Source organism: Grammomys surdaster, unplaced genomic scaffold (genome assembly GCF_004785775.1).
Source record: "Grammomys surdaster isolate TR1022 unplaced genomic scaffold, NIH_TR_1.0 125243, whole genome shotgun sequence".
NCBI classification, from domain to species: domain Eukaryota; kingdom Metazoa; phylum Chordata; class Mammalia; order Rodentia; family Muridae; genus Grammomys; species Grammomys surdaster.
The window spans coordinates 1,018,155-1,032,714 of record NW_021620131.1 but is presented as its reverse complement, the minus strand read 5'-3'; the positions used below and the strand labels follow the sequence as shown (position 1 = coordinate 1,032,714).

Below are 14,560 nucleotides of genomic sequence, written 5' to 3'. Positions count from 1 at the left end.
AATAGAAATCCTAACTAGCACTGGGTGGTGATGGTGCATGCCTTTAATCCCTGCAGTTGGTAGGCAGAAGCAAGATCTATAGGTTCCAAGCCAGCCTAGTCTACAGAGTGAGTTCCAGGACAACCAGGGCTATTCAGAGAAACCTTGTCTTTAAAAACAAAACAGAAGGAAAAGAAGAAAGGAAAGAAGGAAGGAAGGAAAAGAAACCCTAACTAAGACACCTTTTAAATGGATTTCTTAGGTCTAGTCATCTGGGTCCTGAGCTGCTGTATTTTTTTTTTATCTCACATATGTGTCTGGTGATAGCCCTCTATTTAAAGTGAAAAATAGAATTGGCAAAATTACTAGAAGAAATTTTGAATACATCAAACCACTGATGCTTAGAGACTCAATGAATTTTGAGAACATTCAAGGACAAACATTTTGGTTTAGCCTACAACATTATTCTGAAATAAAGCTGATATCCAGAAATTCTGTTACTTTGCTATATATTAAAAACAGTAAATAGCTATTGAACATAGTAAACAAAAATCTCATTTATGATGCCTTGATTAAGGAATAAAAAGTAGTACTTTTTAATTATAGCCTTCTCAGTATTGTTTTTTTCTGGGGTATTTTTTGGTCTGTTTATTTGTTTTTTGTTTTGTTGTTTTGTTTTGTTTGTTTGTTTGTGTTTGTTTGTATTTGGTTGGTTGGTTGGTTACACTGGCATTATATCAAGGAAAATTACAGAGGTAAAAAAGAGAATTTCCTATATTCCCTATCTGTAAAGCTTTTGTTTTGTTTTGTTTTAAAAAAAACTTTTTAATGATCTTTTGTGAATTTCACATCATGTACCTCAATCCCACTCATCTCCCCATCACTCCATGTCTGCCCTCTGCCCTTGCAACTCCCCTCGCAAATGAATATAAAAATATAATAAATAAATAAACAAACAAATAAATAAAAGCATCTTGCCGTGGAAGTTGTCACAGTGTGTCACACAGTATACTCTTTGTTCAAACAGCTTTACTTGCAAATGTTCATTGCAATGAGTCACAGGTCTGGTTCCAGGCCTCTGGCTTCTGCTACAATACCAATACTGGATCCTCACCCAGACTCCTCTTGGATATTCTGTTGTTGCCCTGTGTCATGGAAATCCTGCAGCTTTGGTTCTGTGGGACTGTCCTCTTCATGTACTTCAGCAGATCTTAGATGATGTAGACGTTGGTGTAGGCCAACTCACGGCCTTGGATCTGAGCCTGGGTGATAGCTAAATTGGCCAGCCCACCAGGTCTCCTGCTTTGCCCAGATAAGGGGCAGGGAAAGCACTCCTGACTGCTGCAGCTGTCAAAGGACATGGCTGACTCTCACACAGCATTGGCGCCAGCTCTGCCACACCCATGCCACCAGGGCCAGCTCTCCAACACTGCCCTGGCCGAGGGACAGGGCCATGTCACCTTAGTGCCACAGCCCACAAGAGGATGGGCCAGTGTCCCACTCTCATTTCCTCAAAGCCAACTCTCTGTTGCCCATGCCATCAAGGCCAGCTCTACTGCACTGCCTAGGTGAGGTGCAGGGCCTACTTTCCCAAGTGCTATAGCCTGCTCTCCTGCTCTCATTCCTTCTGGGCTGGCTCATCCTGACCCATGCCACCAGGGCCAGCTCTGCTGTGCTGTCTGGGTGAGGTATGTAGCCCACTCTCCCAAGTGCTGCAGCCTTCTTCGAGGAGCAGAATCTGCTCTCCTGCTGTCACACCCTTGGGGCCAGCTATCCCATGCTGCTCAGGTGAGAGATGAGGCCGTCTTTCCTGGGCCCATGTCCTCTGGGCTGATTCATCCACACTCCCACCACTTGACAGAGCTCTATTATGCTGTCCAGGTGAGCCGCTGAACCTGCTCTCCAGAGTGCTGAAGCTCGTGAGGGGTGGAGCCAGCTCTCCTGCTTGTGCACCCTTGGGACCAGCTTTCCCATGCTGCCTAGGTGAGGGTTAGGGCCAGTTCTCCCGAGTGCCATAACCAGTGAGGGGTGGGGCCAGTACTACACAGTCCTGGAGCATCAACATGGCTTCAGGCAGCAGCCCAGACCAGGGACTTCCACATGGCCTTTGGTGGTAATGTGAGTCACAGAAATCGACACAGACCGTTAAAAGGATCCTGGTGGCAGCATGGTACAAGACATCGCCATGGCCTCAGATGGCAGTCCAGGCTACTCACATCAGAATATCCCTCACCACCTCTCTTCATAATGCACAAATCGTTCTGTTCTCTCTTTCTCAATATCTCCACCACATATTTGCTCAACATACTGGGGCTTCTCGGGTGTCTTCTGCCTGGCCGAAGCTTTTTTTAATTTTTTTTTCCATTTTAAAAACAAAAATAATTTTAATTAAAACAATTTCTTGGCATTGTTCAAAAACATTATAAGACTCTCTTTACAAAAGAAAACTTCTCATCTTGGCTTTAAAAAAGGCAAACTAGTAAGCTACATTAGACAGAAATGATGGACAGCCTTAGCAGCCACATGAGAAATGTGTCCGCTTTCTTATTACACAGATAGTTAGTTCCTCCAGCTAGAGCCTGGAGTCGTGTATTTGTTTTACGCATATTGGGTCTTGCTGTATTACTTGGCAGGAGCCTGTACTCCTCGAGTCAGCTGTGGTCACTGGTTAGAATACATTCCAGTATCTGACATCAATTCTGTTCATCACGGCAGGAATGAGTAAGTGACTGAGATAACTCCACAGTGAACAGTGCCCAGCTATGCATGGTATTCAGTGATAAGTCAGAGATCCTCTGAATTCAGGATACGTGAAATAAATGCCTCTTAGAAAAGGATAAAGTCTTCTTACATCAAACAGGTAATACATCGGGTGGTGGTGGCGCACGCCTTTAATCCCAGTACTTGGGAGGCAGAGGCAGGCGGATTTCTGAGTTCAAGGCCAGCCTGGTCTACAGAGTGAGTTCCAGGACAGCCAGGGCTACACAGAAAAACCCTGTCTCAAAAAAAAAAAAAAAAACCAAAAAAAAAAAACAAAAAACAAAAAACAAAAAAAACAAAAAAAAAATCAAGCAAGCAAAAGGGGCTGGAGAGATGGCTCAGCGGTTAAGAGCACTGAATGTCCAGAGGTCCTGAGTTCAACTCCCAGCAACCACATGGTGGCTCGCAACCATCTATAATGGAATCTGATGCCCTCTTCTGGTGTGTCTGAAGACAGCTACAGTGTACTCATATACATAAAATAAATAAATAAAATAAAATAAACAGGTAATACATGATTACTAATACTCATAGTGCTTTGACCTTGAAGGAATTTAGATGAATTTCCACATGAAGCCATCTTCGTTATTTCTTTACTTATTTACAAGTGGTTGGCCACTTAGAACGAGTCTGGGGATATTTCATAATTGTACAGCACAAAATTTAGTTCTAGATGCAGCTAATTAGCATTTACTTTCTCAAATGTCCTAGTCTAACGGTGTATAAGCTGCTCTGTGTAATACAGATAGCTGTCCTGCTGAAAATGACCACATGGTGAGTTCACTATGAATCACTGAAGAGACTGCCCTGTGAGATGCTTTTTCTACTTTTAACTGGACATTATATAAGGTTATAATAGTTTATTCAAATGACACATCATTTTTAACTATTTAGGATTTGTATATACTGGGAAAAGTTGGCTTCAGTCATCATTAGTTCAAGTCTCAGAATTCAAATCGCACTTTAAATTTGTATACACAAACATTTTACTTAAAAATGATTTTAAATCTTAAAACTTGAAAGAGTAGCATAGAGATGTCATAATCTACTTTTATTCCATTATATTTCAAATTCTTATGCATCAGGAAGTTACAGAAAGCACGACTTATCCACACTCTTATTTGCTTCTTGACACAATCTGAACCATGGTTTCAGACATGGTTTCTCTCTTCTTCTTTTTATTTAATGATTGGATATTTAGGCAGGTCACATACTTTATAAAACCATGTCTAAAATTTTCATTTTCCACTCTTTATCCAAGAAGCAAGAATTTGTAATTGTTTTCAAAGGTACATCTGGAGGTTTCCATACTGGAAAATCAACTGCATGCATGACGTTGTACAGAATGTACAAATGTACGTACTGGAGAACTCCCCAAGACATTCACCAGAGTCCACTTTCAGTCTGAACAATCTCTTGGGAGAACCAGTGAGTCAGTGTCCTTGTGATCAAATCACAAGTCAAATCAACTTTTGTAAAGGCAGTTCTGATTATGTTGATCCAGGTAATGCAGTGGTGGCAGGTTGGATAAAGGTAAGAGTTTGCTTTTGTTTTCACCAAATGCTGTCTCACTTGATTTAGGAGGGCTTGGGAATACCCAGGAATTATCTTCCAGAGAATTTCTCCCACAGGAGTTGTGCTCCTGAAAGTCTGCACCGTCTAATGACGGAACCAATCTCTCGTTGTCTGTCCACGACTGAAGAACTGTTTTGTCTGAGAAAACCTTTCTCTCTCCGGGGAAAGGGGAAGATGGAGCATAACAAGTGGCTTTGCCATTTGGTGACAAAGGGGGATGTCTTTTGTAAGTTGCAGTCAAATTTGTCAAGTGCAATTTCGTGCTGTCTCTCGCAAGGTCTTCAACACATCCTACTGGGGTACAGGCTTTCTTGACTGCAGCTGAGGTTTTCAGTTTTCTTAGTAGTTCTGCTTGCACTTGAGTCACCAGGTGTAAGTTAGACATTTCCCTCTTCAGTTCCCAGTATGCATGTTGTATATTATCACTGTGGTGAAGGCCCTGGTGTGGAACATGCTCGGCCTCGACAAGCTCGGCCTGGTGACATCTCTGTCCTGTGGAATGTCTTCCTGAGATGGACCCGTCTATTTGGCTTTCTGTAGCTCTGTTCTGAGGTCACTACATTGTTTCCTCAGTAGTTCCAGCTCCTGTTCCAAACCATGGATCTTCAAGTCACAGCTTAGCTTTTCCACTTCCCAGCTGGATGAGGGCGGAGTCACTGTCTCTCTTCTGTGGGCCTTTTCATGATTCAGAATGCAGATGTCATCTTCTACTAGTGTGTCTATGGCAGCCCGAACCCTGGCCACGTAGGGCGGTCCCCAAGGCCACCGGGTTTCGCTTCCCCAGTGTTTGGAAGCCGGCTGAAAACAAACCGGGTCGCCAGGGGTCACCACGGGCTTCCGTTTTCCTCGAAGACGCCGCTGCTTCCCCCGTCAAGGTGGCCTTCACAGGTGCACCGAGGGAGTCCCATGTCTTCCGCCGCGGCTCCCGCAATCAGGGGCCCTGGAGGCCACGGATGAGCAGGGGCGGCCCGGGGTCGCCCGAACAGGCCTGTTACCTAGCAACACGCACGCCAGCTGCCCCGCCCAGGGGCGAGGCCGAGCACTTTTTTTAATTTTAATTATTTATTCTTGTCTCATATAGTACATCCCAATTGCAGCCTTCCCTTCTTCCCCTCCTACCAACCCCTCAGATCTACTGCTCCTCCATTTCCCTCCCAGTGATATCAACCAAACTTGGCATAACAGGAGACAATAAGACTAGGCATAAGCACTCATATCAAGGGCTGGGTGAGGCAACCCAGAAGAAGGAAATGGTCTCCATGACCAGGCAAAAGAGACAGAGACATCCTCACTCCACTGTTAGGATTACAGCAAAACTCTCAAGTTAAAGAACCATGGCATGTATGCAGAGGACCTGGTGTAGATCTATGAAGACTGTGGTTGCCGCTTCAGTCTCCATGAGCCCCTATGAGCCATGCTTAGTTTATTCTGTGAGATGTGTTCTCCTGCAGACCTTGATGGCTCTGGCTCCTACAATCCCTCCTCCCCCTCTTCTGCACAATCTCACAATCTCTGCTTAATGTTTTCCCACGGATCTCTGTGTTGTTCCATCAGCTGCTAGGGGAAGCCTCTCTAATGATGGTTTGGCTAGGCACTGATTCTGTCGGTATAGAAGAATATCATTAGGAATCATTTCATTAACTTTTTTCTCAGTCATGTTTAGTTCTATTTTAGGTCTCTGTGCTTTCCAGCTTCCCGTTCCAGACTATCTAGGCAGGGTTGGGCATGGGCTATCTTTCATGGCGTAGGCCAGTAGTGGTTAAACCAGTCATTGGTTGGGCACTCCTACAAACTTCACCATTGCTCCAGCGTATCTTGCAGGCAGGGCAGGTTGTGGGTAATAAATTTTGTCGTTGGATTGGTGTCCCAGTTTCATCACTAGGAGCCAATCCTGGTTAAAGAAGATAGCTAGTTCAGGCTCCATGTATTTCATTACTAGGAATCCTCATTAGGATCAACTTCCATAGGTTACTGGAAGCTTCCACTGCACTAGGTTTCCATGTTGTCCCCTAAATGCCCACCTATTTCTCCTGTCATACAAATCATCTCTCCCTGACCTCTCTCCCTCCATTCCTTCTTCCTGCTCCTGATCCCTCCTGTTCCTATCCCCACCTGACCCCAGTCCACCCACAAACTCTATTCTATTTCCCCTTTCTAGGGGGACTCATGTGTCACTCCAAGAATTCTCCTCTTTAACTTCTCTGGATCTGTGGATTGGGGTGTGATTACCCTTTATTTAACAGCTAATATCAACTTCTAAGTGAATACATGTCATGTTTGTCTATCAGGGTCTGGGTTACCTCACACAGGATGATTTTTTTCTAGTTCCATTCATTTGCCTGAAAATTTCATGATGTTAATTTTTCTAACATCTGAGTAATATTCCATTGTGTAAATTTACCATTTTTTCCTTATCCATTCTTTGGTTGAGGGGCATCAGGTTGTTTCCAGTTTCTGGCTACTACGAATAAAACTGCTATGAACATCTTTTGGGTTTATGCCCTAGAGTGGTATAGCTGAATCTTAATGTAGCTCAATTCCCAGTCTTCTAAGGAGTCACCATATTGATTTCCATAGAGGATGTACAAGTTTGTTCTCCCTTGCTCCACATGTTCTCCAGCATGAGCTGTCATTTGTGTTGTTGATCTTAGCCATTACGACACGTGTAAAACAGAATCTCGTTTTTATTTTCGTTTCCCTGATAGTTAAGGATGTTGAACATTGCTTTAAGTGTTTCTCTTCCATTTCAGACTCCTCTAAGGAGACCTCTCTGTTTAAGTCTGCATCTCATTTTTTTAATTGGATTTTTTGGTTTGTTGATGTCTAGTTTCTCGAGTTATTTAGTTTGGATATCAGCCCTCTATCAGATATGGAGTTGATTAACTCATTTAACTCCTTGGGGCTGTTGAGAAACAGAAGTTAGAGAAAGAAAATTTGCATGTACACACACACAAAAAATTGATGGACGAAAGAAACAATGTTCCAGCCACACCATCCTTTATTCTTCCTTCCATAGCTTATATATCCCAGCAAGATCTTTCAAGCAGTATACAACTATAATGTGATTATATTTTAGTTTTCTTCTAGTGAATGATTATGAAACAACAGTGTATTTTCCACTACCTTTATAAGAAATAACATTATCAGTAATGGTAAAGAAAACAAATTATTCTCAAAAACCCACATACATTCATAATCAAGCAAGTTGTTATCCATTAACAAGGTGTAAGCAAGCAAGATAGTTTTTCTCAGCCAGTTTCTCTTACTGGCAGGCAGCAATTTGCAGTTACAAAGAAAGAAGTAATTATTTTATTATTAATCTTTAAAACTAATCTCATAAAAATCTTAAAAGAATCAGAAATCTAAACTTTCATATAAAAATCAGTCATATCCACCTTAAATCTTCAAAATCAACATCTACTCATCAGCAATTTTTAATAAATCACATCAGAAAGCAGAGGGTAAAAATGGGTATAAGAAATCAATTATCATCAGTCCAGCCTCAGTGAGAGTCATGTCAGCCAGTGTTGCCGTTTCTAAACTTCATATTGTTCCCTAAGATTGTTTACATCAGAGCCAGTAGTAAAAAAAAATCTCAACCTAGCTTCACTAACAACTTTATTTTTCCAAATGTTTTCTAAGGATAGTGGTCATTGTTGACAATCTACATCTCTAAGTTCTTCTTTTGAGTGGTACTTGAATCATTAATCTGCTCCAGGTTCAGTATGTCTGGTTGTGCTCTTTGATCTACTTGGACTTGAGTATTGTGCAGGGTGATAAATGTGGATTTATTTTCATTCTTCTGCAGATTGATGTAATGTTAGACCAGCACCATTTGTTAAAAATGTTTTCTTTTTTTTTTTCTTTTTTTTACAGGCAACAAGGCAATTTTTAATATACAAACATACATACACAAATATATATGTGTATATGTATATGCATATGCATATGCATATGTATACAAACACACACATATTTCCATCTTGACCACAATTGCCCCTACCTCTTCTCCTCCTGCTTTTTAAATGTTAGTAATTTTTCAAATTAGAAGCTGTTTTTTGCTTTTGTGACTTAGTGTCTGTTTGGTTTCAATGTCAGTCTTTCATTTTCAAACATTGCTTTCTTCCTGAAGTATATTCTTTTCTTTTCTTTTTTTTTTTTATTGGATGTTTTATTTGCATTTCCTATGTTGTCCCCTTACCCCATCCCCCACCCACCCCGGAACCCCCAATCCCCTCACCCCTCCTCCTTCTTCTCTGTGGATGTAACCTCTATCTACTCCCCCCCACTCCCACCTCCCCACCCTCAAAATTCCCACCCCCTGGGGCATCCAGCCTTCATGAGGTCAAGGTTCTCTTCTTCCACCTGTGCCTGGCAGGGCCCTCCACTCTTACATATTCAGTTGAAGCCCTGGATCCCCCCCCCCAAGTGCTCCCAGGCTGGTGGTTTAGACCCTGGGAGCTGTGGTTGGTTGGTATTATTGTTCTCCTCATGGTGCCGCAAATCCTTTCAGCTCCTTCAGTCTTCACTCTAACTCCTCCATTGGGAACTCCATGATCAGTTCAATGGCTAGTTGTGAGCATCTGCCTCTGAATATGTCAGACTCTTGAAGACCTCTGAGGAGACATCCATATCAGGCTCTTATCAGCATGCACTTCCTGACTTCCACATCAGCATCTACCTTTGGTGACTGCACATGGGATGGATTCTCAGGTGGAAAGGTCTTCAGACGGCCCCTCCTTCAGTTTTTGTCCCTCGCTTTGTCTCCATATTTGCTCCCTTGAGTATTTTGTTGCTCCTTCTAAGAAGGACCGAATCACCCTCACTTGGTCTTCCTTCTTTATGGACTTCATGTGGCCTGTGAGTTGCATCTTGGGCATTTCAAGGTTCTGGGCTAATATCCAATAATCAGTGAGTGAATACCATGTGTGTTCTTTTGTGATTGGCTTACCTCACTCAGGATGATAATTTCTAGTTCCATCCATTTACCTAGGAACCTCTCGAATTCATTGTTTTTAATAGCTGAGTAATACTCCATTGTGTAAATATACCACATTTTTTTAATCCATTCCTCAGTTGAAGGACATCTGGGTTCTTTCCAGCTCCTGGCTATTATAAATAAGGCTGCTATGAACATAGTTGAGCATATGTCCTTGTTATATGTTCGAGCATCTTCTGGGTATATGCCTAGGAGTGGTATAGCTGGATCCTCGGGTAATGCTATGTCCAATTTTCTGAGGAACCGCCAGACTGATTTCCAAAGTGGTTGCACCATCTTGCAGTCCCACCAACAATGGAGGAGTGTTCCTCTTTCTCCACACCCTCGCCAGCATCTACTATCACCTGAGTTTTTAATCTTAGCCATTCTGACTGGTGTGAGATGGAATCTCAGGGTTGTTTTGATTTGCATTTCCCTGACGACTAAGGATGCCGAGCATTTCTTTAGGTGCTTCTCGGCCATTCGAGTTTCTTCTGTTGAAAATTCTTTGTTAAGCTCTATACCCCATTTTTTAATAGGGTAATTTGGTTGTCTGGAGTCTAATTTCTTGAGTTCTTTGTATATATTGGATATTAGCCCTCTATCAGATGAAGGATTGGTAAAGATCTTTTCCCAATTTGTTGGTTGTCGTTTTGTCCTATTGACAGTGTCCTTTGCCTTACAGAAACTTTGCAATTTTATGAAGTCCCATTTGTCAATTCTCAATCTTAGAGCATATGCCATTGGAGTTCTGTTCAGGAACTTTTCCCCTGTGCCCAAGTATTCGAGGCTTTTCCCCACCTTCTCTTCTATTAGTTTCAGTGTATCTGGTTTTATGTGGAGGTCCTTTATCCACTTAGATTTGAGCTTTGTACAAGGGGATAAGAACGAATCAATTTTCATTCTTCTACATGTACTCCTCCAGTTGAACCAGCACCATTTGTTGAAAATGCTGTACTTTTTCCACTGGACAGTTTTAGCTCCTTTGTCAAAGATCAAGTGGCTATAGGAGTGTGGGTTCATTTCTGGGTCTTCAATTCTATTCCATTGATCTTCCTGCCTGTCTCTGTACCAATACCAGGTAGTTTTTATCACTATTGCTCTGTAGTACAGCTTGAGGTCAGGGATGGTGATTCCTCCAGAAGTTCTTTTATTGTTGAGAATAGTTTTCGCTATCCTGGGTTTTTTGTCATTCCATATGAATTTGAGAATTTCCTTTTCTAACTCTGTGAAGAATTGAGTTGGGATTTTAATGGGGATTGCATTGAATCTGTAGATTGCTTTTGGCAAGATGGCCATTTTTATTATATTAATCCTGCCAATCCATGAGCATGGGAGATCTTTCCATCTTCTGAGATGATCTTCAGTTTCTTTCTTCAGAGACTTGAAGTTCTTGTCGTACAGGTCTTTCACTTGCTTGGTTAGATTCACACCAAGGTATTTTATATTATTTGCAACTATTGTGAAGGGTGTCATTTCCCTAATTTCTTTTTCAGTCTGTTTATCTTTCATGTAGAGGAAGGCTACTGATTTGTTTGAGTTGATTTTATAACCAGCCACTTTGCTGAAGTTGTTTATCAGGTTTAGGAGTTCTCTGGTGGAAGTTTGGGGGTCACTTAAGTATACTATCATATCATCTGCAAATAGCGATATTTTGACTTCTTCCTTTCCTATTTGTATCCCTTTGACTTCTTTTTGTTGTCTAATTGCTCTGGCTAGGACTTCCAGTACTATATTGAATAGGTAGGGGGAGAGTGGGCAGCCTTGTCTAGTCCCTGATCTTAGTGGGATTGCTTCAAGTTTCTCTCCATTTAGCTTGATGTTGGCTACTGGTTTGCTGTAAATTGCTTTTACTATGTTTAGGTATGGGCCTTGAATTCCTGATCTTTCCAAGACTTTTATCATGAAGGGATGTTGAATTTTGTCAAATGCTTTCTCAGCATCTAGTGAGATAATCATGTGGTTTTTTTCTTTAAGTTTGTTTATATAGTGGATTACATTGATGGATTTCTGAATATTGAACCATCCCTGCATTCCTGGGATAAAACCTACTTGATCATGATGGATGATTGTTTTGATGTGGTCTTGGATTCGGTTTGCTAGAATTTTATTGAGTATTTTTGCATCGATGTTCATAAGGGAGATTGGTCTGAAGTTCTCTTTCTTTGTAGGGTCCTTGTGGGGTTTGGGTATGAGTGTAATTGTAGCTTCATAGAACGAATTGGGTAGTGTTCCTTCTGTCTCTATTTTGTGGAATAGTTTGAAGAGAATTGGTATTAGGTCTTCCTTGAAGGTCTGATAGAATTCAGCACTAAAACCATCTGGTCCTGAGCTTTTTTTAGTGGGGAGACTTTTAATGACTGCTGCTATTTCCTGAGGGGTTATGGGACTATTTAGATGGCTTATCTGCTCCTGGTTTAACTTCGGTACCTGGTATCTGTCTAGGAAATTGTCCATTTCATCCAGGTTTTCCAGTTTTGTTGAGTATAGGCCTTTGTAGTAGGATCTGATGATTTTTTTAATTTCTTCCGTTTCTGTTGTTATGTCTCCCTTTTCAGTTCTGATTTTATTAATTTGGATACTGTCTCTGTGCCCTCTGGTTAATCTGGCTAACGGTTTCTCTATCTTGTTGATTTTCTCAAAGAACCAACTCCTGGTTTTATTGATATTTTGTATTGTTCTTTCTGTTTCTATTTGGTTGATTTCAGCCCTGAGTTTGATTATTTCCTGCCTTCTACTCCTCCTGGGTGTATTTGCTTCTTTTTGTTCTAGAGCTTTTAGTTGTGCAGTCAACTTGTTAGTGTGTGCTCTTTCCAGTTTCTTTTTGTAGGCACTTAGAGCTATGAGTTTTCCTCTTAGCACTGCCTTCATGGAGTCCCACAAGTTTTGGTATGATGTGTCCTCATTTTCATTGAATTCTAAAAAGTCTTTAATTTCTTTCTTTATTTCTTCCTTGAGCAAGTCATCATTGAGTAGAGAGTTGTTCAGTTTCCATGTGCACATGGGTTTTCCATTGGTTTTGTCATTATTAAAGACCAGTCTTATTCCGAGGTGATCTGATAAGATGCAAGGGATTATTTCAATCTTTTTGTATCTGTAGAGACTTGTTTTGTGACCAATTATATGGTCTATTTTGGAGAAGGTACCATGAGGTGCTGAGAAAAAGGTATATTCTTTTGTTTTAGGATGAAATGTTCTATAGATGTCTGTTAAGTCCATTCGGTTCATAACTTCTGTTAATGTCAAAGTGTCTGGGTTTAGTTTCTGTTTCCATGATCTGTCCATTGCTGAGAGTGGGGTGTTGAAATCCCCCACTATTATTGTGTGAGGTGTAATGTGTGTTTTGAGCTTTAGTAAAGTTTCTTTTATGTATGTAGATGCCCTTGCATTTGGGGCATAGATGTTCAGAATTGAGAGTTCACCTTGGTAGATTTTTCCTTTGATGAGTATGAAGTGTCCTTCCTTATCTTTTTTGATTAATTTTGGATGGAAGTCGATTTTATTTGATATTAGAATGGCTACTCCAGCTTGTTTCTTGGGACCATTGGCTTGGAAAATTGTTTTCCACCCTTTTATTCTGAGGTAGTGTCTGTCTTTGTCACTGAGGTGCGTTTCTTGTATGCAGCAAAATTCTGGGTCTTGTTTGTGTATCCAGTCTGATAGTCTGCGTCTTTTTATTGGGGAATTGAGACCATTGATGTTAAGAGATATTAAGGAAAAATGATTGTGGCTTCCTGTTATTTTTGTTATTAGAGGTAAAGTTATGTTTGTATAGTTATCTTCTTTTGGGGTTGTTGGAAGATTACTTCCTTGCTTTTTCTAGGGGGTAGTTTCCCTCCTTGTGTTGGCATTTTCCATCAATTATCCTTTGAAGTGCTGGGTTTGTGGGAAGATATTGTGCAAATTTGGTTTTGTCATGGAATATCTTGGTTTCACCATCTATATTGATTGAGAGTTTTGCTGGGTATAGTAATCTGGGCTGGCAATTGTGTTCTCTTAGGGTCTGTATGATGTCCGTCCAGGCTCTTCTGGCTTTTATAGTCTCTGGTGAGAAGTCTGGTGTAATTCTTATAGGTCTGCCTTTATATGTTACTTGACCTTTTTCCCTTACTGCTTTTAGTATTTTTTCTTTGTTTTGTGCATCTGATGTTTTGATTATTATGTGATGGGAGGTATTTCTTTTCTGGTCTAGTCTATTTGGTGTTCTGTAAGCTTCTTGTATGTTTATGGGCATCTTGTTCTTTAGGTTAGGGAAATTTTCCTCAATGATTTTGTTGAAGATATTTACTGGCCCTTTAAGTTGGGAATCTTCATTCTCATCTATACCTATTATCCTTAGGTTTGGTCTTCTCATTGTGTCCTGGATTTCCTGGATGTTTTGAGTTAGGAGTTTTTTGCGTTTTTCATTTTCTTTGACAACTGTGTCAATATTTTCCACCGTATCTTCTGCATTTGAGATTCTCTCTTCTATCTCTTGTATTCGGTTGGTGATGCTTGCGTCTGTGACTCCTGATCTCTTTCTTAGGTTTTCTATCTCCATGGTTGTCTCCCTTTGAACTTTCTTTATTGTTTCTATTTCCAGTTTCAGATCCTGAATGTTTTTGTTTAATTCCTTCTTTGTGTTTTCTTGCATTTCTTTAAGGGATTTCTGTGATTCCTCTTTAAGGGCTTCTATCTGTTTACTTGTACTCTCCTGTATTTCTTTAAGGGAGTTACTTAATTCCTTCTTATAATCCTCTATCATCATCATGAGAAGTGATTTTAATTCTGAATCCTGCTTTTCAGGTGTGATGGGGTGTTCAGGGCTTGCTATATTGGGAGAACTGGGCACTGATGATGCCAAGAAACTTTGGTTTCTGTTGCTTATGTTCTTGCGCTTGCCTTTCACCATCTGGGTAACTCTAGTGGTACCTGCCCTCACTGTGTAAGATTGGAATCTGTATTTCCAGTTATCTTGATTATTGCAGAGCTCCTCGGAGTCCAGAGGTCTCTGTGGTCTCATGCCCCTAATCTCCTGGGTGGAAGAACTCCTGGGACTCAGGCCACCTCTTGGGTCTAGAAATCCTTCTGCTCTGAGTGCAGTGGCTCCTCGGCTGCTCTGAGTGCAGTGGGTCCTCGATGTCTCAGGATTCAGTTTCAGCTGCTCTGAGTGCAGTGGCTCCTAGATGACTCAGGATTCAGTTTCTCCACAGGACAGGAGCAGACCAACTCTGTGTCAGCTGCTCTGAGTGTAGTGGCTTCTCGATGACTCAGGATTCAGTTTCTCCA

At 41.2% G+C, this 14,560-nt stretch overlaps 1 pseudogene; it reads right to left on the bottom strand.

The window, feature by feature from the left end:
• Positions 1–4,204: 4,204 nt before the first annotated feature.
• LOC114637294 lies at positions 4,205–12,028 on the bottom strand (annotated as a pseudogene).
• Between the last annotated feature and the right edge of the window lie 2,532 nt (positions 12,029–14,560).